The sequence below is a fragment of the Amblyraja radiata genome, chromosome 3 (genome assembly GCF_010909765.2).
Source record: "Amblyraja radiata isolate CabotCenter1 chromosome 3, sAmbRad1.1.pri, whole genome shotgun sequence".
Lineage (NCBI taxonomy): Eukaryota > Metazoa > Chordata > Chondrichthyes > Rajiformes > Rajidae > Amblyraja > Amblyraja radiata.
This window is the reverse complement of record NC_045958.1, coordinates 129,067,640-129,087,944: the sequence shown is the minus strand read 5'-3', so window position 1 is coordinate 129,087,944 and position 20,305 is coordinate 129,067,640. Positions and strand designations below refer to the sequence as shown.

At 51.2% G+C, this 20,305-nt stretch overlaps 1 protein-coding gene across 1 annotated transcript in view; it reads right to left on the bottom strand.

Annotated features, from left to right (window-relative positions):
* The window catches only part of tenm3 (teneurin transmembrane protein 3), a 702,745-nt gene that overhangs the window by 522,011 nt on the left and 160,429 nt on the right, over positions 1-20,305 (bottom strand).

Below are 20,305 nucleotides of genomic sequence, written 5' to 3'. Positions count from 1 at the left end.
ATGAGTGTGTGGCCAGGATGGTGTGGGTCTTTGATGATGCTGGCAGCCTTTTTGAGGCAGCGACTTGTTCTATTTGATCTTATTTGATTGTGCATGCCAGACTGATTGCATTCGTCGAAACAGGGCGGACTACTCGAAGGTTGCAATCTCCCACCCCCAGACAATAGACAATAGGTGCAGGAGTAGGCCATTCGGCCCTTCGAGCCAGCACCACCATTCAATGTGATCATGGCTGATCATCCCCAATCAGTACCCCGCTCCTGCCTTCTCCCCATATCTCCTGACCTCTTGAAAGTATCCAGAGAACCGGCCTCCACCGCCCTCTGAGGCAGAGAATTCCACAAACTCACCACTCTCTGTGTGAAAAAGTGTTTTCTCGTCTCCGTTCTAAATGGCTTACTCCTTATTCTTAAACTGTGGCCCCAGGTTCTGGAAACAGGCCCTTCGGCCCACCGACCAGCGAACCCCGCACACTAACAATATCCTATACACACTGGAGACAATTTATACCTTCATACCAAGCCAATTAACCTGCAAACCTGTACCTCTTTGGAGTGTGGAAGATCTTGGAAAAAAAACCCACGCAGGTCATGGGGAGAATGTTAAACTCCACATAGACAGCACCTGCATTTAGGACGGAACCCGGGTCTCTGGCGCTGTGAGGCAGCAACTCAACCGCTGCGCCAGCGTGCTGCCCGCCTTGTCCAACAGTGGATGGTGTCGTCGGTGAATTTAAAGATGGTATTTGAACAGTGCTTTTGCACCGCAGTCTGAAGTCCCGAAACGTTACCTAGTCATTAGACAATAGACAATAGGTGCAGGAGTAGGCCATTGGCCCTTCGAGCCAGCACCGCCATTCATGGCTGATCGTCCCCAATCAATAACCCGTGCCTGCCTTCTCCCCATATCCCTTGACTCCACTAGCCCCTAGAGCTCTATCTAACTCTCTCTTAAATCCATCCAGTGACCTGGCCTCCACTGCCCTCTGTGGCAGGGAATTCCACAAATTCACAACTCTCTGGGTGAAAAAGTTTTTTCTCACCTCAGTCTTAAATGACCTCCCCTTTATTCTAAGACTGTGGCCCCTGGTTCTGGACTCGCCCAAGATTGGGAACATTTTTCCTGCATCTAGCTTGTCCAGTCCTTTTATAATTTTATATGTTTCTATAATATCTCCCCTCATCCTTCCAAACTCCCGAAACGTTACCTAGTCCTTTCTCTCCAGAGATGCTGCCCGTGTCACGCTGAGTTACTCCGGCTTTTTGTGCCTATCTTCGGTGGAAACCAGCATCTGCAGTTCCTTCCTGCACAGTCACGGGTATAGAGTGAGCATAGAGAGCAGGGGGCTGAGCACATAGCCTGAGGTGGTAGCATACTGATGGTTATCAAGGGAGACGTGTTGCTGCCAATTCAAGAGCTACAGACGTTTTGCCTTGTATCAGACAGATTGACAAGATTTACTCAATGAGAAGCCAATATCCAAATGGTTTTTTAAATGTCCATTATAAGCTGCAATGTCTCTTTTGTTCATTTTTATCACAGGTGATAAGAATCAGATGCACAATTATCGGGCTATTATTCACTAATAATAGTCCAAAAACCTATATTTTCTCCACTGTTTTTTCCCCCCAGTAATATTTCCTTAACTGCTCTTCTAACAGAATAATCAATGGAGAGAGATACTTGGAGGGCAGCACTGTGGTGCAGCGGTAGAGTTGCTGCCTCACAGCGCCAGAGACCCGGGTTCCATCCTGACTACGGAGTGCTGTCTGCATGGAATTTGTACGTTCTCCCCGTGACAGCGTGGGTATACTCCAGGCGCGCTGGCTTCCCCTCCACCATCCAAAGATATACAGGTTTGCAGATTAATTGGATTCGGCAAAAATTGTAAATTGTCCCGAGTGTGTTATTGACAATTTCATTGAAACATATAAGATTATTAAAGGTTTGGACACGCTAGAGTCAGAAAACATGTTCCTGAGGTCGGGGGTGTCCAGAACCAGGGGCCACAGTTTAAGAATAAGAGGTAAGCCATTTAGAACGGAGAGGAGGTAACACTTTTTCACACAGAGTTGTGAGTCTGTGGAATTCTCTGCCTCAGAGGGCGGTGGAGGCCGGTTTTCTGGATACATTCAAGATAGAGCTAGATAGAGCTCTTAAAAATAGCGGTGTCAGGGGATATGGGGAGAAGGCAGGAACGGGGTACTGATTGTGGATGATCAGCCATGATCACATTGAATGGTGGTGCTGGCTCGAAGGGCCGAATGGCCTACTCCTGCACCTATTGTCTATTGTCTATTGTGTAGGATACTGCTAGTGTGTGGGGATCGCTGGTTGGTGCGGACATGGTGGGTCGAAGGGCCTGTTTCTGCGCTGTATCTCTAACCTAAACTAAACTAAGAAGATGAAAGAATATAAATCCAAATTATTGCCGGTGACATCAGAAGAAGCTTGTTCCGTTTAATGCCTCGTTCACTCTACCTCAGCACACGTGACAGTAGTTTTGTTTCAGTTTGGTTTAGAGATACAGTGTGAAAACAATCCTGTTGGCCCACCGAGTCCGCGCTGACCAGCGATCCCCGCACACTAACATTACCCTACACACACGAGGGACAATTTACATTTACACCAAGCCAATTAACCTACAAACCTGCACGTCTTTGGAGTGTGGGAGGAAACCGAAGATCTCGGAGAAAACCCACGCAGGTCACGGGGAGAACGTACAGACTCCGTACAGACAGCACCCGTAGTCAGGATCGAACCCGGGTCTCTGGTGCTGTGAGGTAGCAACACTACTGTGCCACCCCTAATGGTTAAGGCCTAATGTCCTAGTGGAACTGATGCACTACAATGCTGAGAACTATAATATGCATTCTGTATCTTCACCTTTCTGCATGTCTAAAGAAGGGTCCCGACCCGAAACGTCACCTATCCATGTTCTCCAGAGGTGCTGCCTGACCCGCTGAGTTACTCCAGCACTCTGTGAAACATCACCTATCCATGTTCTCCAGAGATGCTGCCTGACCTGCTGAGTTACTCCAGCACTCTGTGAAACGTCACCTATCCATGTTCTCCACAGATGCTGCCTGACCCGCTGAGTTACTCCTGCACTTTGTGAAACGTCACCTATCCATGTTCTCCACAGATGCTGCCTGACCCGCTGAGTTACTCCAGCACTCTGTGAAACGTCACCTATCCATGTTCTCCAGAGGTGCTGCCTGACCTGCTGAGTTACTCCAGCACTTTGCGTCAGTCTTTGGTGTAAACCAGCATTTGCAGTTCCGTCCTACACATTCCTTCTCCTGTACCTGTACCTTGTGAACAGGTTGAATGTAATCATGTAGACACAAAATGCTGGAGTAATTCAGGACAGAAGGAATGGGCGACGTTTCGGGTCGAGACCCTTCTTCAGACTGATGTCAGGGGAGGGGGCAGGACAAAGATAGAATGTAGTTGGAGACAGAAGGACTAGTGGTAGAACTGGGAAGGGGGAGGTGATGGAGAGAGAGGGAAAGCAAGGGCTATTTGAAGTTAGAGAAGTCAATGTTCATATCGCTGAGGTGTAAATTGCCCAAGCGAAACATGAGGTGCTGTTCCTCCAATTTGCGCTGGGCCTCACTCTGACAGTGGAGGAGTCCCAGGACAGAAAGGTCAGTGTGGGAATGGGAGGGGGGGTTGAAGAATTGAGCCACTGGGAGATCAGGTTGGTTAAGACGGACTGTGTGGAGGTGTTCAGCAAAACGATCGCCGAGCCTGCGCTTGGTCTCACCGGTGTAGAGAAGTTGACACCTGGAACAGCGGATACAGTAGATGAGGTTGGAGGAGGTGCAAGTGAACCTCTGCCTCATCTGGAAAGACTGTCGGGGTCCTTGGATGGTGTAGAGGGGGGAGGTAAAGGGACAGGTGTTGCATCTCCTGCGGTTGCAGGGGAAAGTACCTGGGGAGGGGGTGGTTTGGGTGGGAAGGGACGAGTTGACCAGGGAGTTGCGGAGGGAACGGTCTCTGCGGAAAGCAGAAAGGGGTGGAGATGGGAAGATGTGGCCAGTGGTGGGATCCTGTTAGAGATGGCATATATGTCAGAGGATTATATGCTGTATGTAATCATGTATTGTCTTTCCGCTGACTGGTTAGCACGCAACAAAATCTTTTCACTGTACCTCGGTACACGTGACAATAAACTAAACTAAATTAGGAAGGTCAGGACTGCTCTCTAGGTGATGGGATGGCTTAGTTGTCTGATAACAGTGGTGGCACGGTGGTGCAGCGGTAGAGTTGCTGCCTCACAGCGCCGGAGACCCGGGTTCAATCCCGACTACGGGCGCTGTCAGTACGGAGTTTGTACGTTCTCCCCGTGACCCGCGTGGGTTTTCTCCGAGAACTTCGGTTTCCTCCCACACTCCAAAGACGTACAGGTTTGTAGGTTAATTGGCAAATTGGTACAAATGTACAAATTGACCCTAGCGTGTGTAGGTTGGTGTCAGTGTGCAGGGATCGCTGGTCGGCACGGATTTGGTTGGCCGAAGTTTCCGCACCTTGTATCTCTAAACTTAAAAACTAAACTGAACAGCCGGGAAGAAACTGTAGGAGTATTGCAGAAGGTAGACAAAAATGCTGGAGAAACTCAGCGGGTGAGGCAGCATCTATGGAGCGAAGGAATAGGTGACGTTTCGGTTCGAGGCTCTTCTTCAGCAGAAGGAGAAGGGTCTGAAGAAGGGTCTCGACCCGAAACGTCATCTATTCCTTCGCTGCATAGATGCTGCCTCACCCACTGAGTTTCTCCAGCATTTTTGTCTACCTTCGATTTTTCCAGCATCTGCAGTTCCTTCTTGAACAGTAGGAGGATAGCAAATCGTTTGTTTAAGAAGGAACTGCAGATGCTGGAAAAATCGAAGATAGACAAAAATGCTGGAGAAACTCAGCGGGTGCGGCAGCATCTATGGAGCTAAGGAAATGGGCAACGTTTCGGGTCGAGACCGCTCTTCAGACTGATGTGAGGGTGGGGGGGGGGGGGGCAGCGGGAAGAAGAAAGGAAGAGACGGAGACAGTGGGCTGAGGGAGAGCGGGGAAGGAGGGAGAAAGCAAGGACTACCTGAAATTGGAGAAGTCAATGTTCATACCGCTGGGGTGTAAACTACCCAAGTGAAATATGAGGTGCTGCTCCTCCAATTTACGGTGGTGCTCACTCTGGCCATGGAGGAGGCCCAGGACAGGAAGGTCGGATTGGGAATGGGAGAGGGGGAGTTGAAGTGCTGAGCCACCGGGAGATCAGGTTGCTTATTGTGAACCGAGCGGAGGTGAGTATAGCAAGTTGCCATTTGCTCATTGGCTCACTGCCCTGGCAGGTACTCTCGTCGGAGAAAGGATATGCAGTGATTGAGTCAATAGTCAATAGACAATAGACAATAGGTGCAGGAGTAGGCCATTCGGCCCTTCGAGCCAGCACCGCCATTCAATGTGATCATGGCTGATCATCCCCAATCAGTACCCCGTTCCTGCCTTCTCCCCATATCCCCTGACTCCGCTATTTCTGAAGTCCTGCAGCACTTAACTCTTCCACTTGCTGCTATTAACGGTGCATCATTCAGGGACGAACGAAGTGAAAGGACTCCACGAGGGGTTCTACTGAAAACCCTCTCCAGTAAACAATAGCACTTGCATCATGTTACGGGCAGCGGCATTGTGGCAGGTTCTCATCCATAGTAATTGTCCCCCCTCACAAACCATTAACAGACACAGACAGGTAATTGAAATCACTCTTGCTTGAGGCTCTGTTAACCTGTTGTATCAACCACTTTTCTACATGAAAAGTCACCAAGAAGCGAAAATAATCACGAAAATAATTTCACAGTATATTATTACTCACATTACATTACCGCATTGTTATGTTATTGTAAATAGATTTTTTTTTTTTTTTTAAACATTTTCCAAATTAAGTGTTTTACTTTCCTGCAAGAGTTTAAGTGCAGATCCCCCAGGGGTTATAGAGCTGGCTTTTGAAAGGCTTCTGCGAATAGTTTAAATTAAAAAAAAATAAAAATCCAGCCCGCCGTTAGAACAGAGGCTGCACACACTGACGCAGCGGTAGAGTTGCTGCCTCACAGCGGGCTCCATCCCGACCTCGTGCTGCTGACTGCCTGAGTGGAGTTTGCATGCATCTCACAAGTTCACAAGTTACCGGAGTAGAATTAGGCCATTCGGCCCACTCCTGTCCATGTACCTGCCCAAATGTTTCTTCAATGTTGAGATTATCAAGATCCAAGATTCAAGAGAGTTTATTGTCCCTGATAGGACAATGAGATTCTCGCTTTGCTTTAGCACAACAGCACATAGTAGGCATTGACTACAAAACAGATCAGTGTGTCCATATACCATTATATACATATATACACACATGAATAAATAAACTGATAAAGTGCAAATAAACAGATAATGGGCTATTAATGTTCAGTGATTTGTCCGAGCCTGATGGCTGTGGGGAAGTAGCTATTCCTGAACCTGGACGTTGCAGTTTTCAGGCTCCTGTACCTTCTCCCAGCCTCAACTACCTCCTCCAGCAGCTAGTTCCATACACCCCAGCCCTTTGTGTGAAAGTTGCCCTTCAGGTTCATATTCAATCTTTTCCCCTTCACCTTCAACCTATGACCTCTGGTTCTCGATTCCCCTACTCTGGGCAAGTTGTCTACCCGATCTATTCCTCTCATGATTTTGTGCACAAACTGCTGAAGCAACTCAGCTCTCATGGCTGGTCTCTGCTTCCTAATCCAATTCTCCTGCCTTCTCCCCTAAACCCTTGACACCTGTTCTAATCAAGAATTTGTCTATCTCTGCTTTACAAATAGCCACTGATGGCCTCCACACACCTCTGTGGCAATGAGTTCCACAGATTACCCTCTGACTAAAGAGACTAAAGAGTAAAGAGGTAACTTTGTTTTAGTTTAGTTTAGAGATTCAGCGCGGAAACAGGCCCTTCGGCCCACCGGGTCCCTGCCGACCCGCAATCCCCGCACACTAACACGACCCTACACACAAAAGGGAGAATTTTTACATTTACACCAAGCCAATTAACCGACAACCCTGCACGTCTTTGGAGTGTGGGAGGGAACCGAAGATCTCGGAGAAAACCCACGCGGGTCACGGGGAGAACGTACAAACTCCGTACAGGCAGCGCCCGTAGTCGGGATCGAACCTGGGTCTCCGGCGCTGTGAGGCAGCAACTCTACCGCTGCGCCACCATGACCGCCCCTTCTCCCTGTGACCACGAGGGTTTCCTCTTCTTGATATGGGCCAAACGCAGGCAGGTGGGACTATTGTAGATGGGACATGTTGGCCGGTGTGGGCAAGTTGCGCTGTATCTCTCCATGAATCTACGAATGATTTTCAAAACTGCAAGCGACTCTGCATTATGGATTATTCTGCTTTCTTTCTAATGGCACAAATCAATATGTTTTCTGACGAGGAGGGAAGGTCATACAAGGCATCCATTGACTGGTCTAAAGAAGGATCCCGACCAAAAATGCCACCTATCCATGTTCTCCAGACCTGCTGAGTTGCTTCCCGATGTTGGGGGATTCCAGAACCAGGGGCCACAGTTTAAGAATAAGGGGTAGGCCATTTAGAACGGAGATGAGAAAACACTTTTTCACACAGAGAGTGGTGAGTCTGTGGAATTCTCTGCCTCAGAGGGCGGTGGAGGCCGGTTCTCTGGATACTTTCAAGAGAGAGCTGGATAGGGCTCTTAAAGATAGCAGAGTCAGGGGATATGGGGAGAAGGCAGGAACGGGTTACTGATTAGGGATGATCAGCCATGATCACATTGAATGGCGGTGCTGGCTCGAAGGGCCGAATGGCCTCCTCCTGCACCTATTGTCTACTGTCTTCAGCAGTTTGTGTACAAAATCACGAGAGGAATAGATCAGGTGGACAAACAGTCTCTTGCCCAGAGCTGGGGAATCAAGAACCAGAGGACATAGGTTTAAGGTGAGGGGGGGAAAGGGTGTATGGAATGAGCTGCCGGAGGAGGTAGTTGAGACAGGGACTATCCCAATGTTGAAGAAACAGTTGGACAGGTACATGGATAGGACAGGTGTAGAGGGATATGGGCCATACGCAGGCAGGTAGGACTAGTAGGCATGGCATGTTGGTCGGCATGGGCAAGTTGGTCCGAAGGGCCTGTTTCCATGCCATTTGACACTGATTTTATGACTTTGTATCTTTTTGTTTGTAAACCAGCAACTACAATTCCTTGTGTCTACGTGTTCTTGGATCAATGTTTTTTTGATTTAATGAGTCCCCGTGACCTGCGTGAGTTTTCTCTGAGATCTTTGGTTTCCTCCCACACTCCAAAGGCCTACAGGTTTGTAGGTTAATTGGCTAAGGTCCAAGTGTAAATTGTCTCTAGTGCGTGTAGATTAGTGTTAATTTGCGTGGATTGCTGGTTGGTGTGGACTCGGTGGGCAGAAGGGACTGTTTCCGCGCTGTATCTCTAAACTCAACTAAACTAGGGCCCATTTACAATGTTACCGAAGCGAATTAAGCCTACAAACCTGCACGTCTTTGGAGTGTGGGAGGAAACCGGAGCACCCGGAGAAAACCCACTCGGGTCATGGTGAGAACGTACAAACTCTGTACAGACAGCACCAGTAGCCAGGATGGAACCCGGGTCTCTGGCGCTGTGAGGCAGCAACTCTACCGCTGCTCCACCGTGCCACCCTTAGATAAAGGATCCCGACCCAAAATGCCATCTACCCATGTGTGGGAAGGAACTGCAGATGCTGGTTTCAACCGAAGATGTGGCCCTTGGGGCTAAAGGGATCAGGGGGTATGGAGAGAAGGCAGGGATGGGATACTGAGTTGGATGATCAGCCATGATCATATCGAATGGCGGTGCAGGCTCGAAGGGCCAAATGGCCTACTCCTGCACCTATTTTCTATGTTTCTATGTCTATGTTTCTATAGACACTAAAAGCTGGAGTAACTCAGCGGGACGGGCAGCATCTCTGGAGAGAAGGAATGGGTGACGTTTCTTGTCGAGACCCTTCTTCAGACTGAGAGTCAGGAGAGATTGAGACACAGAGATATGGAAGGGTAAGGTGTGAAAACACAGATCAAAGGGGATGAAGCTCAAAGGGAAAGGTAGAATGGTGCATTGGTGAATTTAGAATGGTAACAGGGTAAATATTACCGATTGTATGTCTCAATGCCACCTTCCCCCAGTTAACTATGTACCATTCCACATTTCCTTGGTTTTCACAAGAGGACAGTCAATGAAAGTAAGCATGCAGGTACAGCAGGCAGTGAAGAAAGCTAATGGCATGTTGGCCTTCATTGCGAGAGGATTTGAGTTTAGGAGCAAAGAGGTCCTACTGCAGTTGTACAGAGCCCTGGTGCGACCACACCTGGAGTATTGTGTGGAATTTTGGTCTCCTAATTTGAGGAAGGACATTCTTGCTATTGAGGGAATGCAGCGTAGGTTCACCAGGTTAATTCCCGGGATGGTGGTACTGGTGAAGGAACGGGTCGACTTGGCTTGTATTCCCTGGAATTTAGTAGGATGAGAGGGGATCTTATAGCAACATATAAGATTCCTAGAGGATTGGACAGGGTAGATGCAGGAAACATGTTCCCGATGTTGGGGGAGTCCAGAACCAGGGGTCACACAGTTTAAGAATAAGGGTTAGGCCATTTAGGACGGAGATGAGGAAAACCTTTCACCCAGAGAGTTGTGAATCTGTGGAATTAGACAATAGACAATAGACAATAGACAATAGGTGCAGGAGTAGGCCATTCGGCCCTTTGAGACAGCACCGCCATTCAATGTGATCATGGCTGATCATCCCCAATCAGTACCTGCCTTCACCCCATATCCCCTGACTCCGCTATTTTTAAGAGCCCTATCTAGCTCTCTCTTGAAAGCATCCAGAGAACCTGCCTCCACTGCCCTCTGAGGCAGGGAATTCCACAGACTCACCACTATCTGTGAGAAAAAGTGTTTCCTCGTCTCTGTTCTAAATAGCTTACTCCTTATTGTTAAACTGTGGCCCCTGGTTCTGGACTCCCCCAACATCGGGAACTTGTTTCCTGCCTCTAGCGTGTGTCCAAACCCTTAACAATCTTATATGTTCCAATAAGATTCCCACTCATCCTTCTAACTCCAGAGTGTACAAGTCCAACTGCTCCATTCTCTGCCACAGAAGGCAGTGGAGGCCAATTCACTGGATGTTTTCAAGAGAGAGTTAGATATAGCTCTTCGGGCGAACGGAATCAAGGGGTATGAGGACAAAGCACTAACGGGGATACTGATTGTGGACGATAAGCCATGATCACATTGAATGGCTGTGCTGGCTCGAAGGGCCGAATGGCCTACTCCTGCACCTGCGACGCCTCACTGGCAGAGGAGCTGAACTGCTTCTTTGCCCGCTTCGAGGCAGAACCAGAAGGGCTCGTCACCATTCTCCCACCAGCCCCTAACAACAACAACTACACCCTCACTGTGCAGGAGCATGAAGTGAGGCGGGTGCTCAGGGCGGTGAACCCGAGGAAGGCTGCCGGCCCGGATGGCGTGACAGGAAGGGTTTTGAAGGAATGTGCAGACCAGCTCTCCGAGGTCTTCACCAAAATCTTCAACCTGTCCCTGTCCAAATCCATCATCCCACCGTGCCTGAATTCTGCCACAATCATCCCACTACCAAAAAAGCCTGTTATCAGCGGCCTTAACGACTACCGACCGGTCGCTCTCACACCAGTCATCATGAAGTGTTTCGAGAGGCTGGTCCAGCAGCACATCAAAGCCAGCCTCCCGCCCACCTTCCATCCACACCAGTTTGCCTACAGAGCAAATAGGTCCACTGAGGATGCCATCGCCACTGCTCTTCACACTGCACTGACCCACCTCGAACACCAGGGGAGCTATGTGAGGATGCTTTTCATTGACTTTAGCTCCACCTTCAATACCATCATCCCCAGCAGACTGGTCACCAAACTCATGGATTTAGGACTCTCCCAACCAAAGATCTTATAGCGAAGCAAGATGGGTCACTCTCACGCAAACGTGTAGTACGCTCATGGGCGGATTCATGGGTGATTATATGACTCATTTTAGCAACCTGCCCCGCCATCTTGTTCCGCCATCTTGTTCCGCCATCTTGCTCCGCCATCTTGCTCCGCCATCTTGCTTCCGGCTAAAGATTGGATCCGCAGCGGGGAGAGGGAGTGCGCGGCCTGGGGAGAGGGAGTGTGGGGCCCGGGGCAGTGGGAGAGGGTGTGTGGGGCCCGGGGAGAGGGAGTGTGGGGCCCGGGGAGAGGGAGTGTGGGGCCCGGGGAGAGGGAGTGTGGGGCCCGGGGCAGCGAGGAGAGGGAGTGTGGGGCCCGGGGAGAGGGAGTGTGGGGCCCGGGGAGAGGGAGTGTGGGGCCCGGGGAGAGGGAGTGTGGGGGCCCGGGGTGAGGGAGTGTGGGGCCCGGGGTGAGGGAGTGTGGGGCCCGGGGAGAGGGGAGTGTGGGGCCCGGGGAGAGGGAGTGTGGGGCCCGGGGAGAGGGAGTGTGGGGCCCGGGGGGAGGGAGTGTGGGGCCCGGGGCAGCGGGGGGGGGGGGGGGGGGGGGGGGGAGGTAGGAGTGTGGTGCCCCCACGCGAATGATGCCCCCGGGAGTGTGGGTCCGTAAATCTGGCCTAGCTGGTGGAGCGGGAGCAACGTTTGAGTTATTTTGGGGCCGGGCGGATGTGGTTCCGTGGTCGGCCCGGGAAGCAAGTGTTAGCTGGGCCGGGAGTCCCAGTTGGAAGGGAGAGGGTGTGTGCCCGGGAGAGGAGTGTGGGCCCGGGCAGAGCGGGAGAGGGAGTTGGTGGCCCGGGGAGAGGGGTGTGGGGCCCGGGCAGCGAGGAGAGGGAGTGTGGGGCCCGGGTGAGGAAGTGTGGGGGCCCGGGGAGAGGGAGTGTGGGCCCGGGGAGAGGGAGTTTGGGCCCGGGGAGAGGGAGTGTGGGGCCCGGGTTGAGGGGGTGTGGGGCCCGGGGAGAGGGAGTGTGGGCCCGGGCAGCGAGGGAGAGGAGTGTGGGGCCCGGGGTAGGAAGTGTGGGGCCCGGGGAGAGGGAGTGGGGCCCGGGAGAGGGAGTGTGGGGCCCGGGGGAGAGTGAGTGTGGCCCGGGGCAGCGAGGAGAGGGAGTGTGGGGCCTCCGGGGAGAGGGAGTGTGGGGCCCCCGGGGAGAGGGAGTGTTGGGCCCGAGCAAGTGGGAGAGGATTGTGCGTCCCGGGCTGGGATAGAGTTTGGGTTCCCATAGGTTGTTTTGGTCCCGGGGCAGAGGAAGCTGTGGTCCCTGGTGTGTGGGGTGTGGGACGCGGGGAGGGGTGTGGGCCCGGGGAGAGGGAGTGTTGGGTCCCGGGGAGAGGGAGTGTGGGGCGCCCGGGGGAGGGAGTGTGGGGCCCGGGGAGATGAGTGTTGGTGCCCGGGGCACGAGGAGAGGAGTGTGGGCCCCGGGGAGAGGAAGTGGGTGGGGCCCGGTAAGGGAGTGTGGGGCCCTTGAGGTAGTTTTGGCCCGGGGATAGTGGATTGTGGTTTCAAGGTTGAGTGAGTGTGGGGCCCGGGGTGAGGGAGTGTGGGGCCCGGGGCAGCGAGGAGAGGGAGTGGGTGGGGGCCCCGGGGAGAGGGAGTGTGGGCCCGGGGAAGAGGGAGTGTGGGCCCCGGGGAGAGGAGTTTGTGGGCCCGGTGTTCATGAGGAAGTATTTGGCCCGGGGTGAGGATTGTTGGGCCCGTTTAGAGTGGTGTTGGGCCCGTGGAGAGGGAGTGTGGGGCCCGTTGAGAGGGAGTTTGGTTCCCACCGGTAGGGATTGTTGTGCCCGGGGTTGAGGGTGGAAGTTTGGGGGCCGGGGCAGCGAGGAGAGGGATGTGGGGCCCGGGAGAGGGAGTGTGGGCCGGGGGAGAGGGGAGTGGGGGCCCGGGGGAGAGGGAGTGTGGGGCCCGGGGCAGCGAGGAGAGGGAGTGTGGGGCCCGGGGTGAGGGAGTGTGGGGCCCGGGGAGAGGGAGTGTGGGGCCCGGGGCAGCGGGAGTGTGGGGCCCGGGGAGAGGGAGTGTGGGGCCCGGGGCAGCGAGGAGAGGGAGTGTGGGGCCCGGGGAGAGGGAGTGTGGGGCCCGGGGAGAGGGAGTGTGGGGCCCGAGGCAGCGGGAGAAGGAGTGTGCGGCCCGGGGCCTGGGGAGAGGGAGTGTGGGGTCCGGGGAGATGGGCATAGGAGGGAGGGAGACATTGTAGTGAGGGGGCAGGCGAGGGAGTGCTGGGGGAGGATAAGGCCTAGTGTGTGTGAAGTTGCGGGGAGGTTTACAATGTTTCTTATTTACAATGTTTCTTAGTTAATGTCCCTTGTCTAGTCTAAAATAAAGTTCATTATTGGATCAGAAGAAATATAATTGCGTGTGTTATATGATTATATACATTTATATCACTTTCATGTATGCGTGTTTATAAACATTTTATTCTTTAACAAGAATTAACAGAATTATGAACTAACAGAATTATGAATCTAACCCTATATCACACACAAAAACCTCCCCCGCAATGTCAATTACCCTGCGGGTCGGGTCGGTTCCGGTTACTACAAAATCAACTCAAACACTGCTTGTGAGCCATTTAAAAAGAAATGATTTAAAAATCATTAAAAAAGACAATTACCAGATTCAAATTTTATTCTTGACAAGAAGTATGAACTGACAGATTTATGAATCTAACCCACACAAACTGTTGCCCCACAACATTGATTACACTGCGAGTCGGGTCGGGTCAGGTAGGCTCCGGTTACTAAAATGGGATGGGAAAAATGCCCAGGATCCCCTCCATAGCGTACTACACGTCAGCCCATTGCATTTCGCAGGAGTAGCCTATCTTGCTCCGCTATAAGATCTTTGCTCCCAACCCATCTGCCTCTGGATCAAGGACTTTCTGTCTAACCACCCCCAGACCGTCAGACTGGGCCATCACCTCTCCACCCCCATCACACTCAGCACCGGCTCCCCACAGGGCTGTGTGTTGAGCCCCCTCCTCTACACCCACGATTGTGCCCCCGCCCACTCCACCAACACCATCGTCAAGTTTGCGGACGACACGACTGTGGTTGGACGTATCTCAGGAGGAGATGAGACAGCCTACAGGGAGGAAGTCCAAAGACTGGCAGCGTGGTGTTCAGACAACAACCTCATCCTAAACACCACAAAAACAAAGGAAATTATCATAGACTTCCGTAAGAACAGTGCAGCCCCCAAACCCCTATTCATCAATGGGGACTGTGTGGAAAGGGTCTCAGACTTCAGATTCCTGGGCACACAAATTACGGAGGATCTCTCCTGGACTACAAACACCACCACAGCAGTCCAGAAGGCCCAGCAGCGACTCTACTTTCTGAGGATCCTCAGGAAAAACAACCTGGAGGAGAAGCTGCTGGTGGCCGACTAGGAAAAGGGGAGATGCAGCGAGACCTGGGTGTCATGGTACACCAGTCATTGAAAGTGGGCATGCAGGTGCAGCAGGCAGTGAAGAAAGCGAATGGTATGTTAGCTTTCATAGCAAAAGGATTTGAGTATAGGAGCAGGGAGGTTCTACTGCAGTTGTACAGGGTCTTGGTGAGACCACACCTGGAGTATTGCATACAGTTTTGGTCTCCAAATCTGAGGAAGGACATTATTGCCATAGAGGGAGTGCAGAGAAGGTTCACCAGACTGATTCCTGGGATGTCAGGACTGTCTTATGAAGAAAGACTGGATAGACTTGGTTTATACTCTCTAGAATTTAGGAGATTGAGAGGGGATCTTATAGAAACTTACAAAATTCTTAAGGGGTTGGACAGGCTAGATGCAGGAAGATTGTTCCCAATGTTGGGGAAGTCCAGGACAAGGGGTTACAGCTTAAGGATAAGGGGGAAATCCTTTAAAACCGAGATGATAAGAACTTTTTTCACACAGAGAGTGGTGAATCTCTGGAATTCTCTGCCACAGAGGGTAGTCGAGGCCAGTTCATTGGCTATATTTAAGAGGGTGTTAGATGTGGCCCTTGTGGCTAAGGGGATCAGAGGGTATGGAGAGAAGGCAGGTATGGGATACTGAGGTGGATGATCAGCCATGATCATGTTGAATGGCGGTGCAGGCTCGAAGGGCCGAATGGCCTACTCCTGCACCTAATTTCTATGTTTCTATGTCCTTCTACCGCTGCTCCATCGAGAGTGTGCTGGCGTACTGTATAACCACATGGTATGCCAGCTGCTCTGCAGCGGACAGGAGAGCCCTTCAAAGGGTCATCAACACCGCACAAAAAATCCCTGGCTGCCCACTGCCCTCCCTGAAGGACATCTTCAGCTCTCGCTGCCTTGGCAGGGCAGCCAACATCCTGAAGGACCCTTCCCACCCTGGACACAACCTGTTCCACCTGCTGCCCTCTGGCAGACGGTACAGGTCTTTCAAAACTCGCACAAACAGACTCAGAGACAGCTTCTACCCCATAGCCATACGTGAACTTAACAATGCAAAATAAGAAATAACACTCACATTCAACTGAATGGTTCTACCTCAGCTGCTATTGTTATTTATCTGTAATTTTTTTATTTTTTTTTATATGTATATATTTTTACCTTTTCTTATATATTTAAAATTGCTCTTGTGAATCGCACCGTGGGATTGACTTTTACATTTCGTTGTACCATGTGCAATGACAATAAAGAGATTCATTTCATTCATTCCTTGGCTATGTTTCTATGGGACTGTTTACTGTGCCCACCTATCTCCACTGTTTAATTGTCGCATGCCACACCAAGCGCCCGGCAGTCCCACGGAAATATCCTCAACACTCTTTAGCTCTTTTCATCTCCTCCTCTTGAAAGGATTGCGGGGGGGAAATTTTTCTTGAAAAGAAAAAGCAGCTGAAACAACAGCTTTCGTCAAGATTTAATCTGAATCCTCATGGGCTATTAGCATTTCCACAATGATTGATCTAAAGCAGGGTTTAGCGCGCGCACAAACACACACACACACACACACACACAGAGACACACATACCTGGCGCATTATCTCAAGTAGACCCAATTTCAAACCAGAGTTCTGGTCAATAGATTGGTTTACATCTGTCACTGGTGGGAAAAAACACAGGACGTCTGGAGTGCACAATAGGGGTTTCATTCTACACATCCAGGCTTATCGTGACCTCAGTACATTTCAGTGCCGAGTACCAAATTGGATGTTTCGTTGGTATACATGTTCCGACTATCAGGCTCTCAGATGAGAGACACAAAGAGCTGGAGTAACTCAGCGGGTCAGACTACATCTCTGGAGAAAAGGAATGTGTGACGTTTCGGGTCGAGACCCTTCTTCAGACTGAGAGTCAGGGGAAGAGGGAAACGAGAGATATAGACGGTGATGTAGAGAGATATAGAACAACTGAATGAAAGATGTACAAAAGGGTATCGGTGATAGAGGGAACAGGCCATTGTTAGCTGTGGGCTCGGTGAAAACCAGTTACAGACAATGAGACTCAACAAGGCGACTTTGAAATGCATAGGAAGGAACTGCAGATGCTGGTTTATATCAAAGAGAGATGCAAAAAGCTTGAGTAACTCAGCGGGTCAGGCAGCATCTGTGGGGAACATGGATAGGTGACGTTTCACAGAGTGCTGGAGTAACTCAGCGGGTCAGGCAGCATCTGTGGGGAACATGGACAGGTGACGTTTCACAGAATGCTGGAGTAACTCAGCGGGTCATCTCTGGAGAACATGGATAAGTGACGTTTGGGTCGAGACCTTTCTTCAGACAAAAAAGGGTCTCGACCCAAAACATCGCCTGTTCCTTTTTTTCCTTAGATACTGCCTGACCCGCTGAGTTACTCCAGCACTCTGTGAAACGTCACCTATCCATGTTCTCCACAGATGCTGCCTGACCCGCTGAGTTACTCCAGCACTCTGTGAAACGTCACCTATCCATGTTCTCCACAGATGCTGCCTGACCCGCTGAGTTACTGCAGCTTTTTCTGTCTATCTAAGATGACTTTGAAACTAGTACAAATACTTGGGTGGGAGAGGGACGGAGAGAGAGGGAAAGCAAGGGGAACTTGAAGTTAGAGAAGTCAATATTCATAGTGCTGGGGTGTAAGCTCAGACTCTCAGCCATGGATAGTCTTCTCTCCAGAAGTATGTACTTTCCATCTGCTTTAACCAAATTACTCACAGCTGAACCAACTTAAAATTCTGCTCTTATGTTTTGTTTTGTGGAGGGTTTTTATTAGAGTGATAGTCATAGAATGAGTGATACAGTGTTGAAAAAAGGCCCTTCGGCCCTACTTGCCCACACCGGCCAACAATGTCCCATCGGCTCTAGTCCCACCTGCCTGCGTTTGGCCCATATCGCTCTAAACCTGTCAATAGATAATAGACAATAGACAATAGGTGCAGGAGTAGGCTATTCGGCCCTTCGAGCCTGCACCACCATTCACTGTGATCATGGCTGATCATCCCCAATCAGTACCCCGTTCCTGCCTTCTCCCCATATCCCCTGACTCCGCTATCTTTAAGAGCCCTATCTAGCTCTCTCTTGAAAGCATCCAGAGAACCGGCCTCCACTGCTCTCTGAGGCAGAGAATTGTCCTGTCTAAATGTTGCGATAGTCCTCCAACTACCTGCTCCGGCAGCTCGTTCCATACACCCACCACCCTTTGTGTGAAAAAGTTACTCCTCAGATTCCTATTAAATCTTTTCCCCTTCACCTTAAACCTATGTCCTCTGGTCCTTGATTCCCCTACTCTGGGAAAGAGACTCTGTGCATCTACCCAATCTACTCCCCTCATGATTTTATACACCTCGATAAGATCACCCCTCATCCTCCTGCGCTCCAAGGAATAGAGACCCAGCCTGCTCCACATCTCCCTGTCGCTCAGGCCCTCTAGTCCTGGCAACATCCTCGTAAATCTTCTCTGCACCCTTTCCAGCTTGACAACATCTTTCCTATCACATGGTCCCCAAAACTGAACACAATGCTCTAAAGTGCGGCCTCACCAACGGCTTATATAACTGCAACTTAAGGTATATTGTGCAGATTTTTTTCAACATCAAAAATAATCTCTATTTGTAATAAAAATATATACATGAGGAAAAAACTATGCAAAAGCTAAAATATTCTCAGTGTCTGTTCATTGAATAATGCCACAGTCAGCAGAGTTCGTACAAGTCTTCAAAATATTTTAAAAAATGATTGAAAAGATTCAAACTGCAGGCAAACATTGTATTTATGGATTAGAGTCACACAATGTAGTTGAGTTAGAGATACAGCACCATATTAGGCCCTACAACCCACGGAGTCCGTGCCGACCAGCGATCGCCCGTACACTTGTTCTATCTTACAAATTAGGGACAATTTTTGCAGCATATTCTGGGGGAATGGGCAGACAATTGGGTCGGGACCATTCTTCAGACTGCAAAAGATTCATAGAGTCATAGACTCATGCAATGTGGAGACAGGCCCTTCGGTCCCCTTGCCCACACCGACCAACATGTCCCATTAACACTAATCCCGCCTGCCTGTGCTTGTCCCACCTATGCTATTACTAAAACTCTCATCTTGCCCTCTTCCGGTTTGCGTTGTTTTTAAATTTGCGCAAAAATGGTACTGTATATCGCTGGGATTTGTTTGCCACCTTACTCGCCATTCGCCTCTGCTCCAAGCGCACCAAGTTTTGTTCCGATTGGTGGAAGATTACAAAACTTGTGAAGGTTTAAAAAATCGTGAGATCGGCAGATTGGTCTTCTCGCCTGTCAGTCACCATGAAGGTAACGCCCCTTCCGGCACCCGCTGTTAATCACCGGGCAGGGCGAGGAGAATAAAGCCCCGGAGGCGGGGCGGAGTCCGCGAGCTGAGCTGATTGAGGCCGCGAGCCGTGCGGAGGAGGACAACCAGCGAAGCGACCAGCGCCCGCTGTGAGTCACCATCGCACCTCCAACCCTTCCCCTCTGGTCCCCCTTGCTGGCTCCTGTTCCTCTCCCCCGTAGTACCGCACACACCCTCACGGCTCTTCCCCGTCTTTTCTTCGAGCTCTCTCCCCCCACCCACACACTCCTACCCCCCCACCCCAACCCCCCACACACCAACCCTCCTACACCATCTGTGCATTAATTGCCTCATACTGTGTTTTGTATTGAATTCTGTCTTTACTTTGTGTACTAGTCATGTCTCTACTATTTACTTCATTCCCCTTACATGTTTTTCCTCTACATGCTCAATTTTTGTAAGGTGTCCTTGAGACTCTTGAAAGGCGCCCATAAATAAAATTTATTATTATTATTACACATCCCTCCCTTCCACACACCCTCACAACTCTCCCCCTGCCCACACACACCCCGAGCAATCTCCCCCCACCCACACACACCCCTCTCCCCCAAATCCCCCCTGCTCACACATACCTCCCCTCACACACCCCTCACCCCCCCACAACACCTCCCCCTTATAACCCCTCCCCCCCACAGCCCCTCCCTGCCCATACACCTCCCTCCCCCCACAAACCCCCATCCACACCCCCCCACAATGCCCCCCCACAGCACCACACCCCCACCCACACACCCCTCTCCCCCACAACCCCCCCCTCCTCCAAAACCTTTCCTCCCCCCCCCACAACCCCCCTACCCCCCACACACCCCTTCCCCACCCACAAATCCCTCCTCCACAACCCCCCTGCCCACAACACCCCCCCACAATCCCCAGCCCACACGCACACCCCTCCCCTCCACACCTCCCCCACCCACACACACCCCTCTGCCAAACCATCCCCTCCCTTCTCCTCCCTCCCCCCACACCCTACCCACACCACACACCCCTCCCCCCCACATCCCTCCTACCCCACCCCCTCGCAAATCCCTCCAGCTCGCGTACACACTTCCTCTCCCCCCATCCCACCACCGCGGTGACTGGGACCCACTTAGTCTAGCATCTTTCTGAATCTTTAAGCAAAACACTGAGTGTTGGAGGTGCTCAGTGTGGTTTGGCAAAATCTGAATTTACTTAGTAGATACAGCATGGAAACAGGCCCTTCGGTCCACGACGACCATTCGCACTATTTCTATGCAATCCCACTTTCCCATCCGCTCCCGGCACACCAGGGGGCAATTTACAGCGGGGCATTTAATCCGCTAACAGGCACGTAGTAAAACGGAGCACCCAGAGGAACCCCACGCGGTCATAGGGAGCACGTTGGTGCAGCGGTAGAGTTGCTGCCTCACAGCGCCAGGGACCCGGGTTCGACCCCGACTAAGGGTGCTGTCTGTACGGAGTTTGTACGTTCTCACCGTGACCTGCGTGGATTTTCCCT